The sequence below is a fragment of the Pyxicephalus adspersus genome, chromosome 11, assembly GCF_032062135.1.
Source record: "Pyxicephalus adspersus chromosome 11, UCB_Pads_2.0, whole genome shotgun sequence".
NCBI lineage: Eukaryota > Metazoa > Chordata > Amphibia > Anura > Pyxicephalidae > Pyxicephalus > Pyxicephalus adspersus.
In genome coordinates this window covers 14,419,593-14,431,941 of record NC_092868.1, presented here as the reverse complement: position 1 = coordinate 14,431,941, position 12,349 = coordinate 14,419,593, and the positions used below count along the sequence as shown (strand labels likewise).

At 39.2% G+C, this 12,349-nt stretch overlaps 1 protein-coding gene across 15 annotated transcripts in view; it reads right to left on the bottom strand.

The window, feature by feature from the left end:
* Nucleotides 1-12,349, bottom strand: part of LOC140341364 (galactoside alpha-(1,2)-fucosyltransferase 2-like) — a 149,249-nt gene that overhangs the window by 27,279 nt on the left and 109,621 nt on the right. For 2 of the 15 annotated variants that reach the window (XM_072427063.1, XM_072427062.1), the window contains one exon: nt 5,604-5,659. The exons of the other annotated variants lie outside the window; for them this stretch is intronic. The gene's annotated coding sequence lies outside the window, so the exon portion shown is untranslated. The remainder of the gene's footprint in view (nt 1-5,603; nt 5,660-12,349) is intronic. 15 annotated transcript variants of the gene reach the window in all.

The window sequence follows — 12,349 nt, the reverse complement described above, 5'->3', positions numbered from 1 at the left end:
GCAAACAATGAAGAATTTAATGAGACTACCCATCCTGCACCAAAACTCAAGAAAATTTGGGAAGTATCTCAGATGATTCTACAAAATTTCTAGCAAACCTATGTGCCAGAAAGAGATGTCAGCATTGATGAAAGTCTAATAGCTTACAAGGGGAGGCTCCGCTGGGTGCAGTACATTGCATCAAAGAGGGCACGATTTGGCGTGAAGACCTTTATGCTGTGTGAATCTTCATCTGGCTACATCTGGAATACAGTACTGTACACTGGAAAAGGGACACAGTTCAACCCCAGATATAATATTATTATTATTATTATTATTATACAGTATTTATATAGCGCCATCATATTACGCAGCGCTGTACAAAGTCCATAGTCGTGTCACTAACTGTCCCTCAAAGGAGCTCACAATCTAATGTCCCTACCATAGTCATATGTGATTAATGTAGTCTAAGGTCAATTGTTAGGGAGAAGCCAATGAACCTAGCTGCATGCTTTTGGGATGTGGGAGGAAACCGGAGTACCCGGAGGAAACCCACGCAGACACAGGGAGAACCTGCAAACTCCATGCAGATAGTGTCCTGGCTGGGGATCAAACCTGGGACCTAGCGCTGCAAAGGCCGGAGTGCTAACCCCTGAGCCACCGTGCTGCCCCATTATGCATTGACATATAGCCATTATGCATTGACAACAGCTTCGGTGCTATCCCTCATTGAGCCATTGCTAGGTCAGGGCTATTGTGTGACAACTGACAATTTCTACACCTCTCCTGAGCTTTATGAGTTCCTTCTGCAACACAGAACGGATGCGGATGGAACCGTTAGGGCTAACCGGCGCAACCTGCCAGCACTGTTTGCAAAAGGGAAGCTGAAGACAGGAGAAATTGTTGCCTGGCAGAAAGGCAAAATGATGGCCCTGAGATGGCGTGACAAGAAAGATGTGTGCCTGATGAGTACGGTCCATGATGCCTCCACGGTTCTGGTACACACAAAACGTGGGAAAGAATTGATGAAGCCACAGGTGGTGATTGACTACAACAACACCATGGGAGATGTGGACAGAGCTGACCAAGCCATGACATTCTACCCAGCGATGAGGAAACCGCAAAGGAAGTACTACAAGAAGATTTTCAGGCATCTAGTTGAGCAGTGCCTATGGAATGCCTACGTTCTGTACAAAAAAAATCAGAGGCCTGTGAATCATTCAGACTTAATTTTGCAAGTTTCCGAATCCATAGTCAAGAACCACCAAACACCATCAGTAGCTATGAATAGACCTGGACGCCGTGCTTCCAGCATTGTCAACCCAGAACGCCTGACCGGTCGTCACTTTGTTGAATACATCCCACCAACCCAGAAAAAGGCGGCACCTACAAGGATGTGCGTGGTTTGCTGCTCAAAGACCGATGACAGAGGAAGGAAGAAACGCAAGGAAACCAGGTTCTACTGTCCTGACTGTGATGTTGGGCTCTGTGCAGCACCCTGCTTCAAAATCTACCACACCCGGGATGTCTACTAGAAATGTAAATATTTTTTTCCAAAATCTGCATTTAATTTATCTTATTATTTATCAATAATATTGCACCCTTGTTTGGAAAATTTCAGTTAGAAACTTTTGATAAAAAAAAAATTTTTTGATAAATTACACTGTTGTGGTCTATTATTTCATTATTTTTTATAATTATGTATTATAATTATGTATTATATTATAATTTATGATTATAATATAATAAATAAATATAATTATTATACCTGGGAGTTAATCCTAAAAATTACAGGCCCACAATATAAACAAAAATTTCTACGCAAAAAAAATAGGATCACTTTTTGCATAAAAAAAGACAGAATTAGAACGCTAGGGGGGTTAAAAGCCTTTGCCTATAATTTTCAGAGATTTTTTTTAGTAGTAGTAGTGACTAATGATTTAAACTCTGAATGGTCTGAGGTTATTAGTGGTGTACCCCAGGGTTCAGTGTTGGGACCTTTACTGTTTAACATCTTTATAAATGATATAGAGTTTGGGATGAAAAGTATCATTTCTGTGTTTGCAGATGAAACCAACAATGTAATGGAATTAAGTCCATACAGGATGTCTATAATCTACAAACGGACCTGGATGTACTGTTTGATTGGGTAGCCAAGTGGCAAATGACATTTAATATAGATAAATGTAAAGTTATACACTTGGGGGCTAACAACATGCATGCTTCATACTGTCTAGGGGGAATACATTTGGGGGAGTCAGAAATGGAAAAGGATCTGGGGGTTCTTGTAGATCATAGACTTAACAACAGAATATGCCTGGATATTAAAGCGTTGAAATAAAGATAACAGAGACTGTTGATCCAGGGAACACTTGATTGTCCTATGGAATCAGGAAGGAATTTTTTTCCCCTGTTGGAGCAAATTGTACCTGGCTTTTTTTTGCCTTCCTCTGGACCAACTATGGCCGTAGGATTTTATATCTGAGATATGTTTATTACCCTAGTCGTTGAACTTGATAAACTTAGGTCTTTTTTCAACCTGACTTACTATGTAACTATGTAACCATTTAAAAAAATCCCCCATAATCCTCTTTTAATTTACCTGAATCTGGCATTACCTCTCCCTCCATGGTGTAGAGTCTGGTGATCCATTCCTACAGTCTGGGCCCACCACTATGACACTGTGAGGACTATGGAAAATACCAACGTCACCGGGAAAAGATGGGAGTACCAACCTACTCTGCAGCTAGACAGAAAGAAAACTTGGGACCAAAAGCATCACATTACCATTCAAGGAAGGAATTCAAGGAAGATTCAAGAAAGCATTTTTTAAAATACTACTGAGGGTAGTGTTTAAGAGTTTCTAATGTTTAGAGGGGTTGAAGACTCTAGCCAGTCAGAAGGTTTTACCATTGCACAGGGATGGATACATATGTTCAGTGTAAAGCTATGCACACACATCAAAAAATCGTCTTTCAAGAGGAGAGGTGAAGATCTGAGATGCATAGAATGATCCCCAAATGTTTTTCATTTAACTGACAAGGTAAACTGATGAACAACTGATCGGGGATGACTGGTGTGCTCGCTCATACTCCCTTTCAACAGAAAACAGAATGGCACTGTGTGTATGGAGCTCCTTCACTCATTTGTCACTGGAAATGATCATGACTGATCATTTTCAGTGATCATTCTTTGACGTCCACCAGACGTATATATGGTGCTTAAAGAGGAACTAAACAGAAAAGTCCCCCAAAACAAAAAAATACACTTACCTTCAATCCCGCAGGGCTTTCGATCGGTCCAGAGGTCTTTTCCATCAGGTCCCGCGTCATCCCAGCATCCGTCTTTGGGCTGGCGCTCTGCGTGCTGCCATCTTCTCCTCTTCCGGGTTCTTGTTCCTACGTTACCCTATCCAAGCACGAGATCGGGTAATGTAGATGGGAAAAAACCTTGCTGATCTCACTGCGCATGTGTGAGAACAGCAATTTTTTTCCCTCTTGACGAAAGGGCTCCTTCTGCCCATGCCTGCGCATGCCTGGAAAGAACACCCAAGAGCCCCCTGGGATGCGTGACTTAGGTATCCGGGGAGGCTTTGGGCTCCCCTTCATTATCGAGAATTAGGTGGTGGTGCTGCATCCTATTTTTTTTTTTTAAGGGGTTGTACTTAAAAAACAAAAAAAAAAAACAAAAAAAAACAAACAGAATTTTTACCTTACATAAAAGGGTCGTCTACCCTTTTATGTAAAGTGAAAATTCTGAGTTTAGGTACACTTGAAGTCTTACTTTTATTTTGTTTTAGTTTTGCTTTTACAGATTCCTACCCTGGTTTCCCCTCACTTATTGCAACATGTAACTTTCATGGCTAAATCCCTTTCAGAACTAAATCAGCCACTCCCAATGACTACCATTGTTTCTCTGGTTATCAAGATTTGCCCTTGGAACAGATATGTAACTGAACATTTCAAGGCCATTATGCAACATGTGAACCAGGACACCATGTTATATATAATCATGATGAAACTTTTCATACAAGCAAATACTCAAATATACTTTGAAATTGCTCGGGAACACTGTCACTAAATTCAAACAGGTCTGGGAGCCATGGGATGACTATTATGCTCAATTACAGATGTGATGGTCTTATTTTGCTCCCCTCCTTTTGTTATATAGCAAATCGCCTCAGAATCCCCTTTTCCTCCCTGCCCATTTTTGATGTTATGTCCCGTATACAGGAATTTACTGGTTTGTCATGTTTATTGCTGGAAACCACATTGCATCATTTGCACTCCACTACTGCTATTTTTTCTTGTAGCTTTTATGTATGTATATATGTATATATACTTGTTCCTACTTTATGCCTTATGGTTTTGGTAATATGTTGCTAATGCTCCTGTATGCTGTGTTCTTGTCCATGTTATTTTTGTTTTGTTTCTTTTGTTGTATTTGTAAAACAAAATTTTCAATAAAAACTCTGTTTCATAAAAAAAAGAAATATACTTTGAAATGACTTCTGTTGTTACAATCAGAGACAACAGGGCAAGCATTTTAAAAGCATAGTCATAGGTGCAACCTGCCAGGGTTACTCTGCATCATCTTGATGTTTCCCTGGAACTGCCCACAGTTTTTAGATGCTGCTCAACAACAGGGTAAACGCTAAAATGTCTAATTATAAAGAAGTGAGTCTGGTGATCACTGAAACATTCCTTGTCGGAGAATGACAGATTCACTGATTTTTTAATGTTGTATTTAGTTCCCGATGTGTAAATAACTTATAGCTATTATTTCACGCTAATATGTAATAATCATAGTTTAAAATAAAGTAAGTAATTCATAAATGAGTCCCATACTAAAAATGAGTGAATAATAATGTAAATTAATGTACAAAACTGGTAATATAGTGTGCTGGGGGAAGCTAATAAATACACATAGATTAAAAAAAAAAATTCATGACATTTGTGACCATTTATTGAGTTTTTTCTAAATTCACCAATCACTTCCAGATATATCCTGAACTAAGATTTCAAAAATATACTAAGAGAGGGTTATCAAGAAAATATTGCGTTTTAGCCTACGGTGGGCTCTTCATTATGGTAACACAAACAACAATTCATTGAGCTGCAGCAAACAGATTACACTTTCCTTTAACCAAAGGTTACCTTTGCAAAAAAAAGGCAAAGCTGCTTAATATAAAACCTAACATCAAAAGCGCAAAGACTCCTCCTTGCCCCAGAGCTGAATTCCTTATACAAACTGCCCTGCAAATAATTTTAAAACATAACCATAAGGTGAAATATACTACAACAGAAATTTCAAACCATTTATTCTATGCTGTGTTAGAAAGATTTGCATGTTTTCCATGGAGACGCATTACCTTTCAATTCACATGGGTTAACCATAGCATGCTTTCTACTTGATCCCTAATTAAAGCCTAGGGATTGAATAAACCCTGGAGAAGTCACAGCATTTGAAGCCATACCAAACAACGCCAACTTGATTACTTATTAAACAAATAAACAATATCACAAAACAGCAAAGTTAGATCAGATCTTCTCTCCATTTCCACCTAATATACTAGAAATGTTAAAAATGGAACAGTTCTAGATGGATTTGATCAAGCTGCTTACCTCCAGGATCCACAAGAGAACATTGCAGCTGCCTTGTTCATAGACCAAATGCGTACCTGTGGGAGAAGGCAGGTAGAAAGTCCTGTGCTGTGACAGATGTAATCATCAAGTAAGCGGATTATGTCATAAAAAGAAATAGAAGTAGTAGTAATAGTAAGACACCCTACTAGCACTAGATGTCAGGGTCCAGCAATGGTAAAGAAAATGTGCTTTCTATCATTTCCTAAGCAGTGTCAGGTTTCAACATGCTAGTGCTCTCCCTGTTATACCGCCTGCTTTACTAGTTTTATTTTTACCTGTATGTTTAAGATGGGAATTCTCATTACCATCTGATATGTTTTCTTGTTTCTCGGGGTATGGAGAGTCATTTGCCTAACAAAAAGTCTGCTGATTACGGAAGCCCTTTCAGGGTTTTCCCTTTGTTTCCACATGCTTTTACTACAAAAAGTGATATTTGTGTGGTAAAGCAGAACTTCAGCTTAAACCTTTCTTGTTAAGGTTTGTGAGGCACAAATTACAGTTTAACAACCGGTAAGTAATCAGAAGTCTATCATATTTTCATGAAACACTTTAGCTATTTCAACACAACAGAGCCCCCCAACTAAAGTATCCAAAATGTAAGGTATACAAAGTCTCAAGGGATAACCAAACCATAATCTTTAAATTGTTTTCAATCTAAATCTAAAAAAGTATAAAACCTATATAAAAAGTATAAATGGGACATTGTTTAGGTAGATGAATGAAATAAAAAATAATTGGACATAGCCAATGCATGGTTTGTTTAAGCAGCATGCTGATCTGTTGAATATGGTGATTAATAGGGTTTAGAGAAGTTTGATCTCTTTGTAAATGTGTTCTTTTATTGCTGTCTGTGTACCAAATGGGAAGATTTTCTTGTAGCAGACATGACAGGATGAATACAATGTACATTTGCATCTTGTATGAGGAATAAATTGCCCCTAAATAAATCTATTGGCTTAAAGTCCTTCTCTTCTCCGTTTTTTTCTACTTTTCAGGTAAGAACAAAGGTGGTCAATTTAAGGTAGTGAGAGACAGGTTACACTTTTTTTTTTTTTTATCTTTACATACAACGCAAGTTTTAACCCTCCTGCCTTTTCCCCCTTACTTGTCCCATGCTGCCACAGTTTCATTAGCAGTATATACCTTGCTGGCAACCAAAAAGATGTCTTATGGTCTCAGGGCGATGTGGTTAGCTGGATGGCCTTCTGAAATTATAGTTAGGACAGGATTTTCTATTCCTTACAACTGGGGTGTTTATAGCTCTGATGCGACTGCCATTTGCTATGATAATAATCTGTGGCTTTGCCCTTCCAATAAATTGATGTTTCTGTGTCTTTATCTAGAAAGCTGTCCCAACAAATCCACAAGTGGAGTATATGTGTTTTATGTTGTATTATGTGTCAACAATAAAGGCACCCTGACACACATATGAAGCATTCTCCCTGTAGAGTGCATGTTGGAGCATGCCATACCCCCCTTTCCGAGCAAAGCACACACTAGAGTAGTGTTTCTCCACCAGGGTTCCTCCAGGGGCTCTATGAGCAATTTCCAACTCTCAAGTTAGTTTAACTGACACCAATAATCTTTTTGGCTATCTGTAGGGGTGATCTTCATACTGACCACCACACCAATGTACTTATTATAGCAGGGGTTCCTTGAAGACCTGAAAGCTATATTTCAAAGATTCCCCATATAGAGCATGTGTTGGAGCTTATGAGCTGATTACCTGTTCTGGTGTCCCCTGTGACAGCTCAGTGATTGTTTCTGCAGTGACTCACATGGTAAAGAGGAGAACATGCAAGGATTCAGTAGCAGCTGGAACAGGTGAGTATATAGCTGATATGCTCCAATGCACACATTCTGCATGGGGGGATAACATTTTGTTATGTAATATAGGGGAGTGCCCACTAGTGGTAAATAATGAGGCAAGAGAGAAGGATAATAAAAATGGAAAATGCTTAATAAAGGGAATGGTGATGCTTGATTTTGTAAACATGCTAACCTGCATTTAGATCTAGGGCGGTTAAGATTGATGTTGGGTATACAATGCCATTCAAGGCAAAACAACAAATTTTCTATAATCCTCCCAGCAGCATAAATCATCCTTCAACCTGCTCAGCCTTATTTGCTGAAGAAATACCCAATACTTCCTGGTGTGCAATGACCCACCCTTGTGACCGTACTGGGCCAAACACCATGACAGGAGGGACAATAGCCATCTACAGTGACTATGGTAACAAATATAAAAACTATGGTGAATTAATCTTTTCCTAATTAGTCAGCTAAAAAGGAAATGCAGTATATTGTTATTTTGCTTTATGTCCATTGGTTGGGGCTTAAAGTAGAATCCTAATTTAAAAAAAAAAAAAACAACAAAAAAAGAAAAAAAAAACACTTACATTTATAGGTGGAAAGATAGTGACCCCTCTATATACTAGGCGGTCCCATGCTGTCACAGCTTCATTTTACTTTCAGGCATGAACTGGACAGTGGGTGCTACCATCTTCTTCTCGGTTCTTCTTCTTACGTCACCCAAACCTGTACTGCACAGGTGTGAGATTGGGTGACATGCCTTTCTGAAAATGTAAAAAAAACGTTCATTTTTTTTTTTTTTTTACATTTCAGAAAAGTGTGGAATGTGTTCCAGGAATGTGTATCCCAGGAGGCTACAGGTTTCCCATTCAGTCTTTATAGCCACCACAGCAAAGACAAATGAGCTTCCCCTTGAAATAAAAAAAAAAAAGGTTTTTATACAAAATGGTTGGCCACAAAGGTCATAGGTCTGCTTTAAAGTTCATTTTCTTTTTTTAAGCTTTTATTTTGCTTCTTTGGTAAAAAAAAAAAAAAAAAGAAAGAATTTACTCAACACAGTTACACAACTGCAACTGATCCTTTTTGTAAGGCTTAGTTTGCAGTTTCAATCAGACAAACTGTAGCCAAACACAAACAGCTTTTAAAACCGATCTCGCTTCTGAGGTGGATTGAGAATATTCCCGGGACTAGAGGCTAATTAACCTCCAGTGCCCCGAGGATTGCAAACAGGAGGATTTCCTGCAAATCCCCATGTTAAAATTTCCTAGATCTTCTGATGGTTTTGCGAAACCGGTTCGCCGAAATTTTGCAAAACCATCTGAAGTTTGAGGAAATTTTCATTCCAGAGGCATTCTCACTCATCCCTACCTAGTATAACTAGACTCAGTGTGGAAAAGCAGGTACCAACGTGTCCCTGAAATATTGCTATTATATACTTATCCTGAAATATTGCTGCTCAGTGCCAATAACGTCTAGTTCCTAGATATGATGTCCTTTGGGCTTGTTTCAAAAACAAAAAAAAAATCTGAACTTGCACAAAGTTAGAAACTTGTGTGTCACAATTTTAGTTTTAGTAGGGTTGCTGACACAGCTACAAAGGCTGGAGCGTAAACAACATAGACTTGCTGTTTGCAAATGACAAAATAAATCGGCTGCAGTCATTGGTTTCTTGCTAACTGAACAAAGAACCAAGACACTAAGATAAGCAAGACTCTATGAGTCGCATTCACACTACAGAATGTGTTGCTGGGACTAAAGCCCTGCATAGATGTGAGATAGACCTCAGATTACTGTCGCTGGAAATAATCTTTCCTAGTTGTCTGTAGTGACAGATAAATGAACGAGTGCTGTAAGCACAGCACTGTTCTGTTCTATGGAGAGAGGAGGGGGAGTGATTCACAAATGATCATTCATCAAACAATTGATGAATGACATCATGGGAACGCTGTAGACACGGCAAAGTCAAGTACGATTGTTCATCACACACGACAATCATGTAAAGTGCATATGAAACGTTAAAACTTGATGCTAGATTTTTGTTACCTTAGGCAATTGCAAATGGTCATCATGGGTGATAATTTGTTACTATAAAGTAATGATAACTGTAATATTACTATAGCTGTCTTCCAATACATTAGTTAGAAGTAGAGTTTAGACTAGCATTAGGATTAGAAGTTTATTTAGGTTTAGAGTTGCATACACACACTAAATTATTGTAATTATTGTCTGAGGTGAATGGTTCAGAACAACTCTTGTTTTTTTTCTATGGAGAGGATGCAGCAGAGTGCCTCCTGCTTGTCCTTCCCCCTCCCTTCAATAGAACTGAATTTGGCTTGCCCTCTGGGATACAAAATGGCATGATTACTTCTATCCTTACATCAGCACCCTCCAGGGACATTGTCAAACTGGATACCTCAATGGAATTACTACTTTTGGCCTGCTGGAACTAGTCATTTTACCCTGCAATCAAAGCATTGTGCACCATCCAGTTCCTACACTGATTTGTTGCTGCTGTAGAATGTTTACACTCAACATGTCCTACTGTTTGTCAAAACAATCTTTCCATATATTAATGCTGATGTTCCCTTTCTCTAGTTCCATTTGAGATTTTCTTTGCACCTGGACAATTATATATTTTCAGGGGAGTTGCCCAAATGGACCCTGGACTGAGGGGGGCTTGTCATCATTGTCCTATGTTGTCTGCTCTATCCAAATTTAGGCTCTAACTTGCTTTTTCCTCCATACTTTGATAGTAAAAGACGTTTTCGATATTTCTAGGGGACACATTACACAAGTGAATGCCAAAGACCTGAAAAAGTAATAAGTTCTCAATGATATCCCAGCTCTGCTAATTAGTTATGGAAAACTCCCAAAATGCTCCACCTGTCCATGTAACATTGGAAACGTCTAAGATCTCCTAATTGGACTCCACTGGGATGTAAATTCAAGACCAAACTGATAAGCTCACAAGTTCTCAAGGCTTAGTCTACACGGGCTGTTTCCCCAGCGTTTAACCTGAGGCTTTTAAAGCCCATGTTTGAAGTCCCCATGCATTCCAATGAGCTAATCTATACCAGGACGTTTCCTTCAGGTACGTTTTTGAGCGTTATCTTAAACGTTGCTTGCAATGTTTAAAAAATTAAAACGCTGGATAAACGCAAGAAAACGCGGGAAATTTCTTGAAAACGCTTCCATTGAACTCAATGGAGGCTTTTTCAATCGTTTTTAAGCTTTTATGAAAGCTTCTATTGAAAACAATGGGGGCTTTTATAAACGCTTTTAGCAGGACTTTGGACTCTGGAAGCCCCCTTTAATAAGGAGACTCCCAGATCTCCACCACCCCACCGTGGGGAATGAGTACAGGGGTACATAAAACCCCTTACTCATTCCCTGAAAGGGTTAAAATATGTGTAAATAAATTGGACGAGGCTTTAATATCAAAATATTTTATTAATGTGTGTGTTTGTGTAACAAAACTTTTTTTTTTTTACAGGTTATCTCAATGACAGGATGATTTCCAGGGTTGCAATGAGCACAGCCCTGGAAATTCTCCTGACAGTGAGGGATTGTAGGGCACTAGGGGTTAAATGAGGACAAGCTTCTCCATTCACCCCTAGTGCTCTGTGATTGGCTGAGGTTTTAGATTTCTCAGCCATTCAGCACTAGACATGAATGGGGAGACTTGTGCCCATTCATCTCTAGTGCTCTGTGATTGGCTAAGAAATAGGAAACCCTGATGACAGCTCAAGCATCATCAGGATTTCCCTTAACTCAGCCAATCAGGGAGCAGAGCAGTCAGCGGAGCTTTACTATGCTGACAGCTCCGCTCCCCTGATTACTCCCTCAGCCCTAGAGGAGCTCTGACATGTGTTCTGTATCTGTAATAGGGCTGCGGGAGTGATCAGGGGAGCAGAGCTGTCAGCATAGCAGAGCTCCGCTGACTGCTCTGCTCCCTGATTGGCTGAGGAAAGGGAAATCCTGATGATGCTTGAGCTGTCACCAGGGTTTCCTATTTCTCAGCCAATCACAGAGCACTAGGGGTGAATGGAGAGGCTTGTCCTCATTTAACCCCTAGTGCCCTGCTATCCCTCACTGTCAGGAGGATTTCCAGGGCTGTGCTCATTGCACCCCTGGAAATCATCCTGTCATTGCGATAACCTGTAAAAAAAAAGTTTAATTACACAAACACCCACATTTAATAAAATAATTTACCATTAAAGCCTTGTCCAATTTCTTTACACATTTTAACCCTTTCAGGGAATGCATAATCCCTGAAAGGGTTAAAAGTAAAACTTTTATAAACGCTTATAAATCGCGGCAATTCGTGGTAAAACGCATCATAGGCATTTATAAAAGTTTTTTAGTGTTTTAAAGTTAAGCTTTAAAATGCTTGTGAAAGTGCATAAAAACGCATATAAACGTGGTAGGAACGTTTATATGCGTTTTTAAAATCGTTCCTGTAGACCCAGCCTAAGTTCAGTACAATAACTGGAATTAGTGTCAGCTAATGATGTTATATGGTCAGGTTCTCCTTTTTGTCTTTATGCAATTATATGGTTTCCACTGGGGAGGCAGTGGATGAGCCAAACTTATGTAGGGTTCAGTTATACACATAGACCATCACATGACTTAATGTGGCCATTACAATGACTCTAGTCCTTTCTCTTCCTCTCCTGCTCTGCCATAGCTTACCCTTTCTAAAACACTGCTTTTGTAAAAGATGCAGCAACCTTGTAAAGGAAAGGATATTCTTTTTAAAGTCCCAGTCAGAAAAATAGGCTGTACAGTTCTAAATTTTTCAAAATAAAAAGAATTTGGAGGGTGTGGGGACCGCAGTTGTTATAGGAAGTATAGTCGGGTATATAGTATAGTCGGCTCTCTATATGTTGAGTTCTTATCTTTGCCCCACCAGA